Source organism: Haemaphysalis longicornis, unplaced genomic scaffold (genome assembly GCF_048455015.1).
Source record: "Haemaphysalis longicornis isolate Haplotype H1 unplaced genomic scaffold, Haemaphysalis longicornis Haplotype H1 scaffold_7, whole genome shotgun sequence".
Lineage (NCBI taxonomy): Eukaryota > Metazoa > Arthropoda > Arachnida > Ixodida > Ixodidae > Haemaphysalis > Haemaphysalis longicornis.
The window spans coordinates 56186225-56201932 of record NW_027526422.1 but is presented as its reverse complement, the minus strand read 5'-3'; the positions used below and the strand labels follow the sequence as shown (position 1 = coordinate 56201932).

The 15708-nt window shown below is 49.6% G+C and overlaps 1 protein-coding gene across 1 annotated transcript in view; it reads left to right on the top strand.

The window, feature by feature from the left end:
• Window positions 1-7079: 7079 nt before the first annotated feature.
• Window positions 7080-15708, top strand: part of LOC144145697 (glutathione S-transferase-like) — a 30122-nt gene continuing 21493 nt past the window's right edge. Inside the window, exon 1 of the mRNA XM_077677373.1 lies at window positions 7080-7526. The gene's annotated coding sequence lies outside the window, so the exon portion shown is untranslated. The remainder of the gene's footprint in view (window positions 7527-15708) is intronic.

The following is a 15708-nucleotide window of genomic DNA, read 5'->3' as shown; positions in this document are numbered from 1 at the left end:
CAGACACGGTTTTTGAAAGGCTTCGGTCCACATTATCCTAAAGTAGCTCCAGCAGAGCGATGCCAGAAAAATTAATACCAAAACGTCGATACTATAAAAGCCAGCCGGGGTTCGCCAACGTAAGCTTCGCGGTGATTCTTTGTTATAGTAACTCGTTAAACAAATTATTGTTGTATGGCCCCTACATTGTCCGGAAAATGGTGGCTCCCAGGTCGGACGAGAGATTCTGTTGCGTGGTTCTGCAGCAACCTTGCGAGCGTGAGCTGCGCTGTATATACTTATTGAGGTTTCCAAGATCAGCACATTTCGCAGCATTGAGAATAGCACTATGGGTTGCTATAAGCAATACTGGGCTGAGTATGGTTTGGTGGGAAGTGAACACGGAACAATGGAAACGGGTGGAACGCGGAAAAGTGGAGTCAGTTATTAAGAAGAAAAATTGCGCGTAAAGGGCGGTACTAAGACAAGAGACGGCATGGCAGCAGACTCAAAACTCCATTTTTCTTTCTAAAACAGCAACACCAGTTAGCCCAGCAGTGTGCTGTATGGAGGCAGCTATCTTTTTTCGGAACACATGCAAGTGTAGCGTGGCCGGATTTCATACGGTTATTGTTTTGCTTTATGGGATAGAACTATCGTTTGTTTTTGTACTCCTTTATCATTCAGACCCACTTAATTACTAAGCGACTACAATGTGGTCTCCCGGCCAAGAACGTTCGGAATCTTCAAACTAGTGCACGGAAGTCAACTATCAACGAGCTGTAAGTTCGTGAGCAGAGGAAACAAAAAATAGGGGTTAACATTCATCAGAACTGATGATATGATAACGGTTGCTTGTGTCGTGACACATGTGTCCTTTATGAGGAAATGTGTGGCGATCGGGTGAAACAACGGCGTGTCCCTACCCTGAACGTGCACCGCTCCTCATGGAGGCATAATACGAAAATTTGAACACACAGAAATGAACCGAGCATGTGACCCTGACCTCCGCATAGTTGTGTATAGCGATGTTTTCATTCAAGTAATAGCCCGAAAGAGTAGTGAAAAAACGACCGACGAGTGTTTTCAAGCGCATTACGAGAACGAGGAGATCGGTCGCTGAACACCCGTTAAATGTGTGGGCGGTGGCGGTAGGAGCCTTTTACTCCGCTGCTCTCCGTCTGCCTTCCTCCACAGGACCCACTAGACCCGCACCACTGCTGCTTCACCGCACTGCACTGACGACAGATGATGAGGTCACCGGAACTGACGTCACTATTTCATGTGACATCACTTCCGATTACATTACTCCCAATGCTGTTACTTTCGGCTGCGTTTTCGCGTCCAGCTTTTAAGGTTTCCGTCCGCCCCTCTAGCCATTACGAGAAATTTGCGAGCCAGTGACCTTGCGGCATACCGGCGGGAGCAACTCTGTGTTGCACGCAACGGACATATCCATGTCGGTTACGGAGTATCAAAAAACAGGTTACACACCCACAGGACGCGACCTGGCCTAAAAACTACGGCAAAGCAAAGATCCTCAGTCGTCAGCGCCTCCAGGAATCCTCCCCTGTGGGTTTCCTCACAGCTCTAAAACGTCTCTCCAGAAAAGGAGAAGTTATTGCAAACTAGATCTACGCAAACTGTCCATATACTCCTGACATTCTTTTTAAATGGACCCATCCTCGTACAGCATATTGCCGCGAACCATGTATAAGTTTATTGTTTGTTTTTGTTATCTGCGTCCCAAGCGAAGCGCGGCTTCCATTTTTTATTTTTATGCCGCACGGGCTATCACATTCAGATAAACGGACTGTCTCGCCCTAACGTCACTAGCCCAGAATGACCTTCTTTGATCTACAATGTTCTGGATGTAAATCGACGGTTCCAGAAACACTCGCGACAAGAGATAAAAGCCTGCAGAGCAGACACCATGGCATTCGAATCGTCGCGCTCGCCTTCGCACGTCACTTTGTTGAGTGCTGCTTCGCCGCCTGTATTCTTTTAGTTGTTAGGGGAGCACAAGTTCGCTCCAATAAACGTGTTTTCCTTTAAGACAACTGCGTCGTCTCTGGCTTCGTGACATCTGGTGGAGTTGCGGGGTATTTGCACCCTCAACTCTCTTCAAGTCGTCAAGCAAGCCCAACTCGTGCCAGCCGCCGACAGCAAGGCCTAGAGCCGGAGTTTGGACTACTGCCAGATAAATTGAAGGCGGAAGACGTCACAGCCGTTGCCATGAACAACGCATCCACGATGACCACGAGCCATCCTGTAGTTCTGCAGCAACCCCGGGAACCACCATCATTTCATGGATCACCCACGGAAGACCCTGAGGACTAATGGAGAAAGTGGAGCGTGTTCGGATGTTTAACAGGTGGGATGACGAAGAAACGTTTCGGCATGTCTTCTATTTGGAGGATGCAGCTCGAACTTGGTTCGAGAACCATGAAAGCTCTTTGACTGACTGGACTCTCATCAAGAGCGAGTTCCTTAAAACGTTCGCCACCGTCGTGCGAAAAAAACGAGCCGCACTTTTGCTAGAAACGCGCACGCAACACCCCAACGAAGGGGTAGTGATCTTTGTTGAGGAGATGAAGAGGTTGTTTCGACGTGCGGATCCGGAGATGACAGAAGAAAAGAAACTAAGGTTTCTCATGCGAGGGGTAAAGCAGGAGCTTTTTGCTTGCCTTGTCCGCAACCCTCCTAAAACGGTGACCGAATTCGCGTCTAAGGCGGCCGCGATGGAGAAGACGCTGGAAGTTCGAACGAGGCAGTACGATCGCCCGGTCAACGCGCTGGTTTCCGAGAAGATCGGTGCCGGGGCTACAACCTCCGACACACTGCGCGAGACCATCCGAGCAGTGGTCAGGGAGCAGCTTCGGAAGCTTTTTCCGACGACGCCGCAACCTCAAGTGGCTTCCCTGACTGACGTCATCCGCGAAGAGGTTCAACACGCTTTGGGCACTTCTATGCCATCCGAGGCACCCCGCGAGCCACAGGCGGTGACCTACTCCACGGCTGTTCGTCGACCCCGCCCTGCTCCAGCCCGTCTACAAGAAGCCCCGCCGTACCGCCGTCCACTCTCGCCGCCGTCCCCACTGTCCCCGCCATCCACCGTACCGCCGCCCACAGCCCAAAACCAGACGCCGAGAAAGACCGACGTTTGGCGAACCTCCGATAATCGTCCGCTGTGCTACCACTGCGGAGAGGCCGATCACATCTATCGTCGTTGCCCATACAAGAGACTCGAACTGCGTGGTTTCTCCGTCGACGCACCTCGCCCTCTCCCTGGCAACGACCACGTGAGATCGACGACTACCTTTCTCAAACCAGCCGTGGCACAGCCCGTTTCAACCGTTCGCCGTCACCCTACCCATACCAATCACCGAGCCGCCGTAGCAATGCTGACTTCTCACGTGGAAGGCCCCCCAGCCCACGCAGGGGAAACTAAAAGCAGCAACTTCGGGAGGTAAAGTTGCACAACGGCGGAAAAATGAAAACCCTCCAACGACGCAGCGACTCGCTGAAGACGGTGATTCATGACATGCCCTCATCCAGACGACCCGACCTAACCCTGACGAGACTCCCGAACACGACGACAGCCACACGGCGCGACGCATACCCGACATGACCGAATCTGCCGCTGAGAAGACGATGACAACGACGACGCACAGTGCTCGACCGTCAACACGCGCAAGCCGAGATACGACGCCCCGACGCACCCGGAACTCGAGGAAGGCGGCATCTGACGTCAAGGTGTCCATCGACGGCTTTGATGTAGTTGCCCTCATAGACACGGGAGCGGACTACTCAGTAATGAGCGGGCCATTTGCGTATAAGCTGAGGAAAGTTATGACCAGATGGGACGGTCCGTACATTCGCACAGCAGGAGGCCACCTCGTGACGCCAAGTGGAACGTGCCAATCGCGCGTCACCATAGACGGCACAACGTACCTTGCGGCGTTCGTCATTTTGCCTAACTGCTCCCGCGACGTTATCCTTGGAATAGACTTTTTGACGGACAACGGTGCAATAATTGATCTACAAGCCGAGTCCATAACTTTTTCCTCCGATCACTCCATGACGCCGGAACCGATGTCACCCTGCCACCCCGCGCAAGCTTGATGATCACGGTTTACTGTGAAGATGCTGTTCCTGCAGCTCGTCGACGCTATCGTAGAGAGTGATCAAAGGTTGCTCCTCGAACGCGGTGTCTCCGTCGCAAGAGGCATTGCGCGCTTTAAGCAACGCCGGCGGCTGAAGAGCCACCACCACTCGCGCATGGGGCGCATGCTGATGCTCTACGAGGAGGTGGTGGGCCCCGTGGACGCGGGACCTCGTGGCCCCGCTCCTGTTCTGGCAGCTGACGTGCGGCTGGACCTTCCGGGGCTGCACAGCAAGTGGCGGACGCCCCACTGCGGGCAACTGCAGCTGGCCCGGGGTGTCGTCTGGGTGACCTAGACGGCCACGCCCTAGTATACACAGATGGCTCGGTGCGGCAGCAGCAGGGGTCGGCCGCAGCGGCCGCCGTGCTGGGAGAGGCCACCCGACAGGCGCGGCTGTCCTATGCCTCTTCTTCGGCCACGGCTGAGCTGGTGGGGTTCGGACTGGGCCTGGACCTGCTGCTGGAGATGGAGCCCTTGCCCGAGCACTGCGCCCTGCTGTGCTACTCCCGAGTGGCCCTGGTGCGTCTTCAGGACGGAGACTCGCACTCCCTGTTGGTGCGTGGCACCCGGGAGAAGGCGGCACAGCTGGCGGACCGGGGCACTCAACTGTGCCTGCAGTGGGTCCCCGCCCACATTGGTCTGGATGGCAACGAGCGGGCGGACGAGCTGGCCGCCGGGGCACACGCGCTGCCTCCGTCGGACATGGTGGCTGAGGCGGCAGCGGACGACTCCCGCCTGCTCATCCAGCGACACATCCGGACCAGGCATCCGGACCCGCGCCTGCGTGTCGGAGGGGGCCTGCCGCCTGTGCGGGCCTCACGCCTGCCTCGACGACTGCGCTCGGCCATCCTGCGCCTCCGCGTGGGGGACGTGTGGACGGCGGAGCGGAAGCACCGTCTGGGGCGGGCGACCAGCCCCGCCTGCACCCACTGCCGAGCGACCGTGCAGTCCCTGCCACACGTACTATACGAGTGCCCCAAGTTTGCGGCAGGGCGGGCAGAGCTGCTGGTCGTGCTTCACGGAGCGCGGCCACTTGAGGATCTGCTTTGGCCCCCGGGCAGTGCTAGGGAGCGAGACAAAGTGCTCGAGGCCCTGGGTACATACCCGCAGGCCTCGGGGCTGCACAGCGCACTCCACTACAACTCTGCCTAGCTGCCCAGATTGTGGTGGAGTGCTGCTGCTGAAGCAGCTTCTGTACTTGTGTGTGTGCTTGTGTGACCCCTTTTACATGTGTGCTTTGTCCTTTGTAGATTCATGTGTTGTCTATATCTGTAGTGTTTCTCTGTAATGTTAATTTTCTCAATGTGTAACTCCTTTTTTTTCTCTTATTCCCCTTTTTCCTTTTTTTTTCTCTTTTGTGTTTTATATTTACCCTTGTGCGTGTTACATACATTGTAATGTCAACCTTCTCCCCTACCCTCCTATTCCTATGTATTCTTTTCTCCCTATCCTCCCCCTCCCCCCCTACACCAGCAGGCGTTCCGGTGTCCGCCCCCTAGGCGAGACAATTTACGCCTGTTGGTGGATTTTTCTTTTCCTAAGATCAATAAATACATACATACATCCGAAGTTTTGGTCACCAATTTCAGCGAGGAATACCAGCATTTAAACAGGGGCGCTGCAATTGCGTTCCTCGAAGAAACGCAAGAAACAAGTGACGTGATCGCGGTCGCCGACTTTGAATGCTCACCCGAAGATACCTTCAAGCTTCCGAATCCCTTTGACGTGAATCCGGCGTTACCGCAAGAATAACGGAAGAAATTATTGGATTTGCTGCGTCGCTACAGCGAGTGTTTTTCGAAGAACTCAAAATTACGTCAGACACCTCTGGCGAAGCACCGGATAATAACCGAAGATGGAGCCCGACCTACCCGACAGTCACCGTACCGCGTCTCTTCACACGAGCGCGAAGCCATTCGGACTCAAGTCGACAACATGCTCACCGACGACATTATACAGCCATCGAAAAGTCCGTGGGCTGCGCCGGTTGTACTCGTGAAGAAAAAATACGGCACTTTAACGTTCTGCGTTGACTACCGGTGACTGAACAAACAATAAACTTATACATGGTTCGCGGCAATATACTCCAAAGTGCATATTTTGTGGGGAATGAGTCGTCTCCAATCTTTACCATCTTATCTGGATGTGCTCTGCAAGTTTCACAAGGACGATCGGAACTTTTAACACCACATTCCATCCCGTGTGATGAACAGAATAATATTCGTCAGATGCGCGCTAATCCCTCTTTATTAGAGACAATTGTAGAATTCCCCCTCCAGAATGGTCTCTATAAAAGCAATTTGATTCGTGATTGACTCAGCCCTGCATGGGTCAGTGACGCTGTAACAAGTGCGCACTGACTTTCTAATGTGACAAGAAGTACAAATGTGTTTTTGACGACTTTTATTTTCATAACTTTTTCCCTTTTCCCACTCTCCCCCATCCCCTCCAGGGTCTTATGACCTCCTCCAATAACCAGCCCAATCAATCAATCAATTACATTGACATTTGCACCACGTTAGGTTTTCGTATAAACTTGGTTTTAACGTAGAGCTTTTTCTTAATGCGGCCTCTTGCGTAACTCTATTATAGGTGGTCACGTGATTGGCAGGGCCATGTTTACGGACGCTCTGACGCGTCCGTAAACATTGACCGTAAGCATGGTCCGTAAACAAGCATTTGAGTCACCGACGATTCACCGGACATTGTTGGGTCTGCTTTTAAGTCAACTTCCGGTTAAAGTTGGTTTTGCCACAGTGCGATTCATGCGGCAAAGCCAACAAACATCACGTACGCTTACGGCGAAGTCCACCGCTGCTTTTAATGCACACCCTTGGTAGTAAATATTGCTCCTCTCAGTATGAGAAGGCAGAAGCAGCAAAACGACAGGAAGGCTTCCTCCCCAAAGCCGCGTGACAGGCGAGCTAGCGAGATGACAACAAGCAAACTTCCCGCTAGTAAAGCGGCAGCGGGGTGTTAGTTCCCCGCTTCTGTCGCGCTTACTTGCTTCCCTCGCAGCCTTCCAAAGAGCGAGGACGCCTTAAAATAGTCGCCCGCATCACCGAGCGAAAGGCAAGCGCTGCACGCCCAGCAGTGCCCCGAGGAGGCTCCCGGGGCCAAGGTTGATGACGCGGGGACGGCCACCCGTTTCGTCTCAAAGTCGCGTAAAGAAGGAAGGGGACCCCAAAGCTGAAACCGGGAAGTAGTAGCGCTAGCGTTCATCACAGCATTGGCGTACCGGTTGATGCACGAGCGGCGAAAAGTTAGACTGCGTACTTGGGAGCTGTGAACGGCTAGCGGGTGTCATCCACGGTCGTCGCTCGCACTGCTGGCACACTGATATACATCGGCGGACGGCAAGAGCATCTTGGTATATCAACGGTAAGTGCGCGCGATAGTCACAATGACTGATAGTGCGTGCTATATAGGAAAATCGAAGCAGCGTCGGATCCATGGTTCGTCATATTTATAGAAGGAAAAAAAAAATGCCGCTTATCTGCTTGCTTCTGCAAATGGCGCACGGCGATAGCATTCTGCTGCGCCTTGCATGTTATGCCATCTCCTTTCTCCCCCACCCCCCCTCACACCTCCCATGATGCATGTATGGAGGTGTGCTCAAGTCAGTTCAAATTTTCCGCGTTCGCTCCACTCGCGCGCCATACGTCGGGGCGTTTTCTTTCTGTTGCGCTTGGAGCAGCTATAGGGCCGACATTCCCCACTTCGGTGCTTTTCTCTATCCCGCTTCTCCTCGCCACCGTTCTGAAAGCGTTCTTGCTTTTTTTTTTTTTTTTCATTTGCTAACATAAAACCCGATTATATGTTCTTAAATAAAGGAAGGCTGGTACTTTCGGATATATGTACTGACATTTTTCCTCAAATACCCCTGAGGTTTCCTTTTCGGTGAATGATGTGGATATGCATTAGATGTTCTAGTAGTATGAAACAATCTCGCCTGCACACACTGTTTGTGTTCAAGCATTATTTCGCCAGTTTTTGTGCAGGTTATAGCGCATTCGCAATCATCTCTCTCTCTCTCTCTCTCTCTCTCTCTAGTTTTTGTCTTGTCTCTTGTCTCTTGTTTTTTCTTCCGTCTTCCTGTTAATGCTTTCTTACGTAAATTTTTCTGTGCTTTTTTCTCTCTTTCGCATTTTTTCATTGCAAGTGTAGTGTTTTTTTTGTCACATCACTCTTCCTTTCTAAATCCCAATCTGCTTTGGATTTTTCTGTGCTTTTTTTCTTTCTTTTTTCATCTTGTCATTGCAAGTGTAGTGGGTTTTTGTTGGAATGTGCTGTTACACTCCTCCTTTCCGAATTCTAATCTGCTTGGTCTCCCAGGGAGACCGCAGTTATAAATAAATAGATAAATAAATAAATAAATAAATAAATAAATAAATAAATAAATAAATAAATAAATAAATAAATAAATAAATAAATGGCATACAGACAGGCACGAAAATTATCGCGTTTAGGCTGCGAAAGAAAAACAATTGTCTTTAAAAGAAATACTTTATAAACAATCAACGATAAGGAAACAAAGCGAAACGAAGGATAATGAAACAGAGCGAATACTCAGCGTCAAGCGTCTTAATATTGCGCATGATAAAACTACATCCCAGTGTTGCGCTATTTTCCTGGCTTCAAGGACAACTAGCTGGCTGGCGCATCTCTCTTGTTGTTTTCTATTGTGCGTGCTTCTACGGTCCCCCCCCCCCTTTTCGACCACGATGCCGGAAGAGTCCGGCAGTCTCGATAATAAGGGGACACACGCGGAGTTCCCAAGTCGTGTACAGTCTCGAATGTACATAACGAGGTGCGAGTATGTAGGATATTTTCTGGGAAACTGATGCTCTCTTGGACAACTGCCCGTTAGCCCTGTATGCGTACTGCCACAAGAGAAAGAGATAGGATGAACGACGGACATGGCACAAACGATGTTCGGTGCTTGATAGCGCGACAGGCTTGCTCCTGGCCGTTACCTCTTTCTTCCCTTTACAGGAATGCGCGTGTGGAGTGGGGGCCCCGTATACGGAAGTGTTGAAAGAACAGTTGGAAAACGTACAGAAACGTGCTGCAAGACCTGTTACGGGTAACTTCAACTTTGCAATCAGAAGCTCTGTCATCCGAGATAACTTAGGGTGGCGAACATTACGCTCGCGAAGAAAAATTTGCAGACTCAGGCTTCTCTGTAACATTAAGATAGGATTAATTGGAATTGGCAAAAAAAAAAAAAAAAAAAAACTCACCTAAAAACACGTAGAATTACGTGTCATCACGAAGAGACAGTTTAGAAAAAAATTAAAGCCGTTCCACTGAATGTGAAAGCTGTCGGAAGTGCAGAGCAGTGATTTGCCATAATGGGCTGTACCGCCGTTATCCGCTTACTGCTACCACCCCATGCAATTGAAATTTCCCGCCTTCGCAGTGCTCGCGCGCCTCCTGCCTGAAACTGCGCCAGCGGGCGTTCTGTTCTTGTGTTTTTCTCTCCGCACGCGCCGGCATTGCACTGCCACATTTTGCGTTTAAAACCAACCCAATAAGCGTCCCTAACTAAAGGAACGCGGGCGCTGCCGGTTAATTACGTATATTTTTCCTCAAATGTACCTATAGTTTTGTTTGCGCTAAACAACGGGGAGATGTATGACAAGCGCCGGCGTTTCACGAGTTTCGAACGCTTATGATTTTATAAACCCCTTAACTTTCGAAGCCTCCGGGGTACGCCGCGAACAACAGCGCTACCCCGGGACGCCGCCTTTGTGCTCTAAATACTTGGGTCGAGCGAACGAGCCAGGACGACGAGGCGAGCGCCTAAAGTGCTCTGCACTTGAAAGTTAGATCGTACCAGTGCCGTATCAAGGTATTCTAGTATTCGTTCTTTCCCAATATAATTACGAGTGAAAAATGCTTCCAAATGTAATTGTACTAGTATAACGTGTTTCCTGAGTGTTACTATTTGAATTTGTTGCTGTTGAACAAATCTTGTCGCTATTTCATACCTGTTAAAAGGCACACCTGTATTCCAGTTCTTTCGCTTGATTTTGCATGTTTGCTTGTTGTTATCGTGATTACTAAGGAACTCCATACAATAAGGCCTATCTGGAGCTCTAGGTATTTGGAATAAATAAAGAAAAAAGGAAACAACCGTGCCGACTTCCCTGCGCCGAAAACTCTAGCACGAAATGAACACCTGATATTCACCCTGTCCACTTCCTGGTCCCACTTACGTATGGTGGGCCTGCCAGAGCAACGCTCAAGGAGCCCCTCCGCGACTATCGGCCTGCCCACCCAAGTTTATGAACAGATAGTGAAAGGAGCCAAAAAGCGGACATGGCTAAAAATTCTGTGCTGTCTGTAACTGTAAATGGTAAAAATCCCAGGCAATCTCCACTAACGTGAAACCTGGGGAGGGGCGAAGCATGCAGTGTTATAAGTGTATTCTTGGCGCCTTGGCGTTTTTTATAACGGAGATGAAACCGTTGCAGGGTAGAGGCATACAGCTTTGCTGTAAAAGCACCTTGTCTTTGAAGCACGAAGCTCTCTAGCGCGAGGCGTGAACGAGTGACCCTATGTTTTATAGTACGGGTTACGTTCTAGCGCGAGGTGTAAACGAGTTTCCCACTGTTTTAGTACCATGGCTACATGAGATAACGATTACGACGACTACACGAGACGCCAACAGCCCCAGCCACTAAGGGGCTTCGCGCCTAAAAGCATGGATAGCTCTGCTACGTGATCATGCATTGCACGAGGTTTTCAAAATTCACAGACAAAATACAAACCGGGCTCATTCAAAAGGCTGCGTTCATAAGTCTTTAACGTTCAACAGATATAATTTTAACGAAAACCTCCGAGCGAACGCGGATATAGCAGTGGCGGCAACTGAGCCGCCACTTTATCGCCGGGTCTTTGTGACGTCACAGACTTGTTTGTGCGTTTGGTGGCCACCGACTAAAGGCAGCGTCAAGAAACATGACAGTGTGTTTTAAGTGCAGATCACTTTAGGCACTCGCGTTGTCGTCGTAGCTCGTTCGCTCGACCCAAGTATATAGAGCACCAAGGTGGCGTCCCGGGGTAACGCTGTTGTTCGCGGCGTACCCCAGAGTCTTCGAAAGCTAAGTGGTTTATATAGTCATAAGCGTTCGAAACTCGTGAAACTCTAGCGCTTGCCATACATCTCCCCGTTGTTTAGCACAAAGAAAACTATAGGTACATTTGAGGAAAAATACACGTTATTAACCGGCAGCGCCCGCGTTCCTTCAGTTAAGGACGCCCATTGGGTTGGTTTTTACAATAGTAAAATCCTGTAGTGCGCCCGCCTCACATTGTGTCTTTTTTTCTTTCCTTTTTTTTTTTGCTTTCCTTCTTTGTCGTTCCCCTGTCCTGTTTTGTCTATTGTTTTCCTGTTACCTATGCCCTGTGGCAAAATGGCGCAATTAAAAAAAAACGCAAAATGTGGCAGTGCAATGCCGGCACGTGCGGGGAGAAAAGCACAAAGAGAACAGACCTCCCGCTGGCGCAGTTTCAGGCAGGGGCGCGCGAGCACTGCGAAGGCGGGAAGTTGGATTTGAATTTGGTAGTAACAGTGAACGGAGAACGGCGCTGCAGCCCATTGTGGGGAATCACTGCTCTGCACTTCCGACAGCTTTCTCATTTTTTTAGTTCTGGTACCATTTGATTGTACCATCTGAATGGGAACGTGTGGTTAGCACGCTGAAACTCCGTTTTTAGTGTTCTCCCTATTACGCAGCAGCTGACGTCATACGCAGCGTGAAATTTGAGTTTTTCAAGTTTTTTTGGGGTTTTGAAAAACGTATCTCGGGACTTGAGGGATGTTGAATGAGTTCACAAAATCTAGCCTTTCCCAATGTTGGGTTGAATGAGTTCACAAAATCTAGCCTTTCCCAATGTTGTGTTTTGTCTCTATAGCACCTTTAAATACAAATGGCGTTCACGCGATGACTGCTCTATGTGCGAATGGTAACTTCCGAACCGACTATAAATACAGAGTACGGCCTTTTTAAAAGCACAGAGAGTCATCTTTCCGAGGGTAGACGACAATTACGGCAAACTAACCGGTCAGTAGGGGGGGGGGGGGCGGAGAAGGAGGCGGCAGCCTGCAGTGTTGTGGATTGGGAAGCTCCATTCCATTTCAATTCCATTCCGAAAAATCGGAACGCTCAACAATTCCATTCTTTCCCATTCCGCGGAAAGCCAGAATTTCGCCCCTTCCCACTCCTAGAAAGGCCGGGAAGTCCAATTCCATTCCTGTATTTCTTGAACGTAGAGGCTACCTCCTGATACCTGTATCGATCCTATCTATGAGTTCAACATCGAGGTGACCTTATCACACGCGATGAGAACTGCGAAAATATGCACACACGTCGGATGTCAGCACCTTGCGGATATCTGGTGCAGCACATCCACGAAGGGCCAGTAGTCCCGACCTTACAAGGTCATCATGTTGTAATGGTTTGCTTTTGCGTGGAGCTTGGGGAACAATCGATTGATTGATAAATCCTTTTATTTGTGAGCGGTGGACCGGATGTCGCCGGTGCGGGAAGAGGGGGTAGGGAGGGCGGCCGGTACTCACTAAATCACGCGTGCCGGCGGCCGCAAGCAACGCCGAATCGGGCTAATGCGACTAGGTGCTCAGACTTTTCAAGTACGCTTTTATGCACAACTTCAATATCAAAATGTTGAAAAACACTATAATTGTGTCGATACAGAATAAAGTGGAGCAGTTCAGAACAATACGTTGCGTGTTAGATTCACGCGGGGAGTGACAATGCATATGCGGGGACAGTGTCGTCACCTGGATGTTAGGAAAGGTGGGGGGTAGGGGGGGGGGGGAGGATAGCAAGGGGGTACACGGTCTTGCCGCTTCATAGTCCGAGTTCTTCCTGCTCATCGCCAGCCTCCCCGACACGGATCCTTCGACCTCCGCGACCACCTCTGTGCGGACTCGCCGCTAGGTGGCCACTTTGAAACGGCTTGAACACGACGGTATACCTACTGTTCCTTCACAGCGAGAGGCTGAAACGCGTCACTCCTTTCTACATCTTTAAGGAGTTACCCTCCTTATAACAGGACATGGACGATTCCCTTACTATTTCTACCGTCTCGAACTTACTCCGGACTGCCCGTATTTCTGCGTTGCTGCCGCCACTTCCGTCTTTCACTATCTGACGCAATGTTCAAAAATGTCATTATATACATTCAACGACTGCTTCGCATTGTGCGGCCACCGCTTGAACCGCCAAACCTTCGGCATCTATTGTATAATTCTGAAGCCACCCAGATCTTAATCGAGCTCGTCGACTTCATTTCCCGTTCCATACCCGAGGTATGATGCCGGTGTATTTCCAATGGTCTTTCATCGGCGCCGCCCCACCTACAAGCCTGGGCGTCCCTGCCGCCCAACATGTCACTTGGGATCTGTGGGGTTCGCCAGTGCGCGTGTTTTTTTTTTTTTTCCTGGTTTCCTCAAGTTGTGTTTTGAGTGAACATGACAGGAAAAACGCGTGTTCCCTCTGGAGTCCTGTTCCCTGGGGCAACTCATGCCTTTCTTCAGCGTGGTGTCGTTTTTTGTATCGTGTGTAACATGTGAGAGTGCGTGACAGTGATAGCTGCATTGTTTACGCTGGGCCCAGTGACTTTCTAATTATTACCTTTAGAGTGCCTCGGCGGCGCTTCGTTTTGTATTTTGTAAATACTGTGCATTACATAATGTGTGCGGTGTTCCAGCAGGGCCTCGCAGTTAGATATTTTCGTGAACGGAAATACCCCAACTGGACTTTCATTTTAAAACAGCTAATTCTAGACGGAAATTTGTAGCAAACTTTTATAAGTGAACCACCATATGTATTTTTTTTTTTTCTCTGCTGCCTATCAGGTTTTTTTTTTTCATGCTGTTAACTACATCTTTTTCTACTGCACTTCACAATTAGGACTTTTGCTGCCTGTTTTTCTTTATTTACTTTCAATCACATCCTAGATTGCCGACTCTCTTCTTACGCTCTATGTACCTGCTGCCCGATCATATGAAACGTAGAAAGTAGTTTTTTTTTTTTTTTACCCTGCAAATTGGCTTTTCTTCGAAAGTTTTGGCTTCTTGGAAAATTTTGGAAAGTTTTGGCTTTATATTACATTGGCTTTAAGCCTGCCACAGCCTTGCTGGAGCGGGTATTGTTCCCCACTTTATTTTTCTTTTTTCTTGGGGGAAGGGGATGGGGGGAACACGGAATTTTTAAAGGGATTTAGAAGGAGTTACCCCCTCCGACCTCCTTAAATATTTATCAACAAGGTGGTTGTTAACATGGCCGCGGCAGACCCTTGCTGCTCAAAAGGGGGAGAATGCGTAGCCGTCTGCTTGTTTCGTTCTGCACAGCCTGTCACGTGTTGCCTAAACATGAGCTTCACGTATCACCGCACCAGCTCCAATACAGTGCAGCAGCCAACTCACAGACACGTCGCCCGTGTTTTATTCGCACCTACACTCAGGGTTCGTTCCAATTTACCCTTTAGACGGCTTCCGCCTTCGTGGACAGTCCGCCATGTTAAGCTCCGTTTCAATTCAAACGAAGCAGTCAACGAAGACTGCTTCGAGGAGGCATCATCGAAGTCAGCAACGATGCAGGCTACCTTCCTGTCTAAACTGAAAAACGATGCCAGCGCCACCTTTTCGCGTATTAATATTGTTACAAACAAACTTGTTCTTTTATTGAAATATTTAGTATAATTAACTAGTGGTAAAGATGATTTTGTTTAATTTTTATATCACGTAATGTTTGTAATAATAACGGTAATATTATTTACGAAACCTGCTGATCGCGTTTCTCAACAGGTCTGCTGCGAGGTTGTCGTCTGCGTTGGTGTTGCGTTCTTGACAGCTGCGCCGTTCCAATTATTATTCCTTTAGACGACTAGTTAGACTCCTTCTTAAACTGTCTACCAAGCTGTCCGCGAATTAGAACGCAGCCTCAGTCGTGATCCTTAGCTTTTCACAGCAGTAAGGGGAATTGCTATTGCGACAGCGCAAAGTATAGGGTGGGGTCACGAAACAGTGCAGTTTGGCATTCACCGTACGAAAGTCGACACCTCTTACACATTAACCTCATTTCGATTGTTCATTGTCTTGGCATCAACTTAACTCTACGTGTTCAAAACAGGACATTATTTAAAACCACTCTCGTTACTCGGGAACAAGCTGGCACATTTTTCTCCGTGCGTCTCTGAGGCTTATGCATTTGCGTAAGCAACGCAAGCCGCGTTGCTTACAGCTGACGACTTTGGGGAAAACTGTAGCGCTTAGTTTCTTAATACATTCGTTCGGTTTAGACCCCGGCGCACACCGAAGGAGTCACAGGCAACCAGTTAGCGCCCACGGCTGCCCGGGAGTGCCTCTCACATCCTCTTAGGGTTTCCTCGGACCCACCCCTACAAGACAAAAACCTTACGCTAAGCTAAGATCCTCAGTTGTCAACGGCTTGAGTAATCCCCCCCCCCCCTCCGGGTTTCCCTAGAGCCCTAAAACACCTTCCTAGAAAATAAATTTTTGCAAATAAAA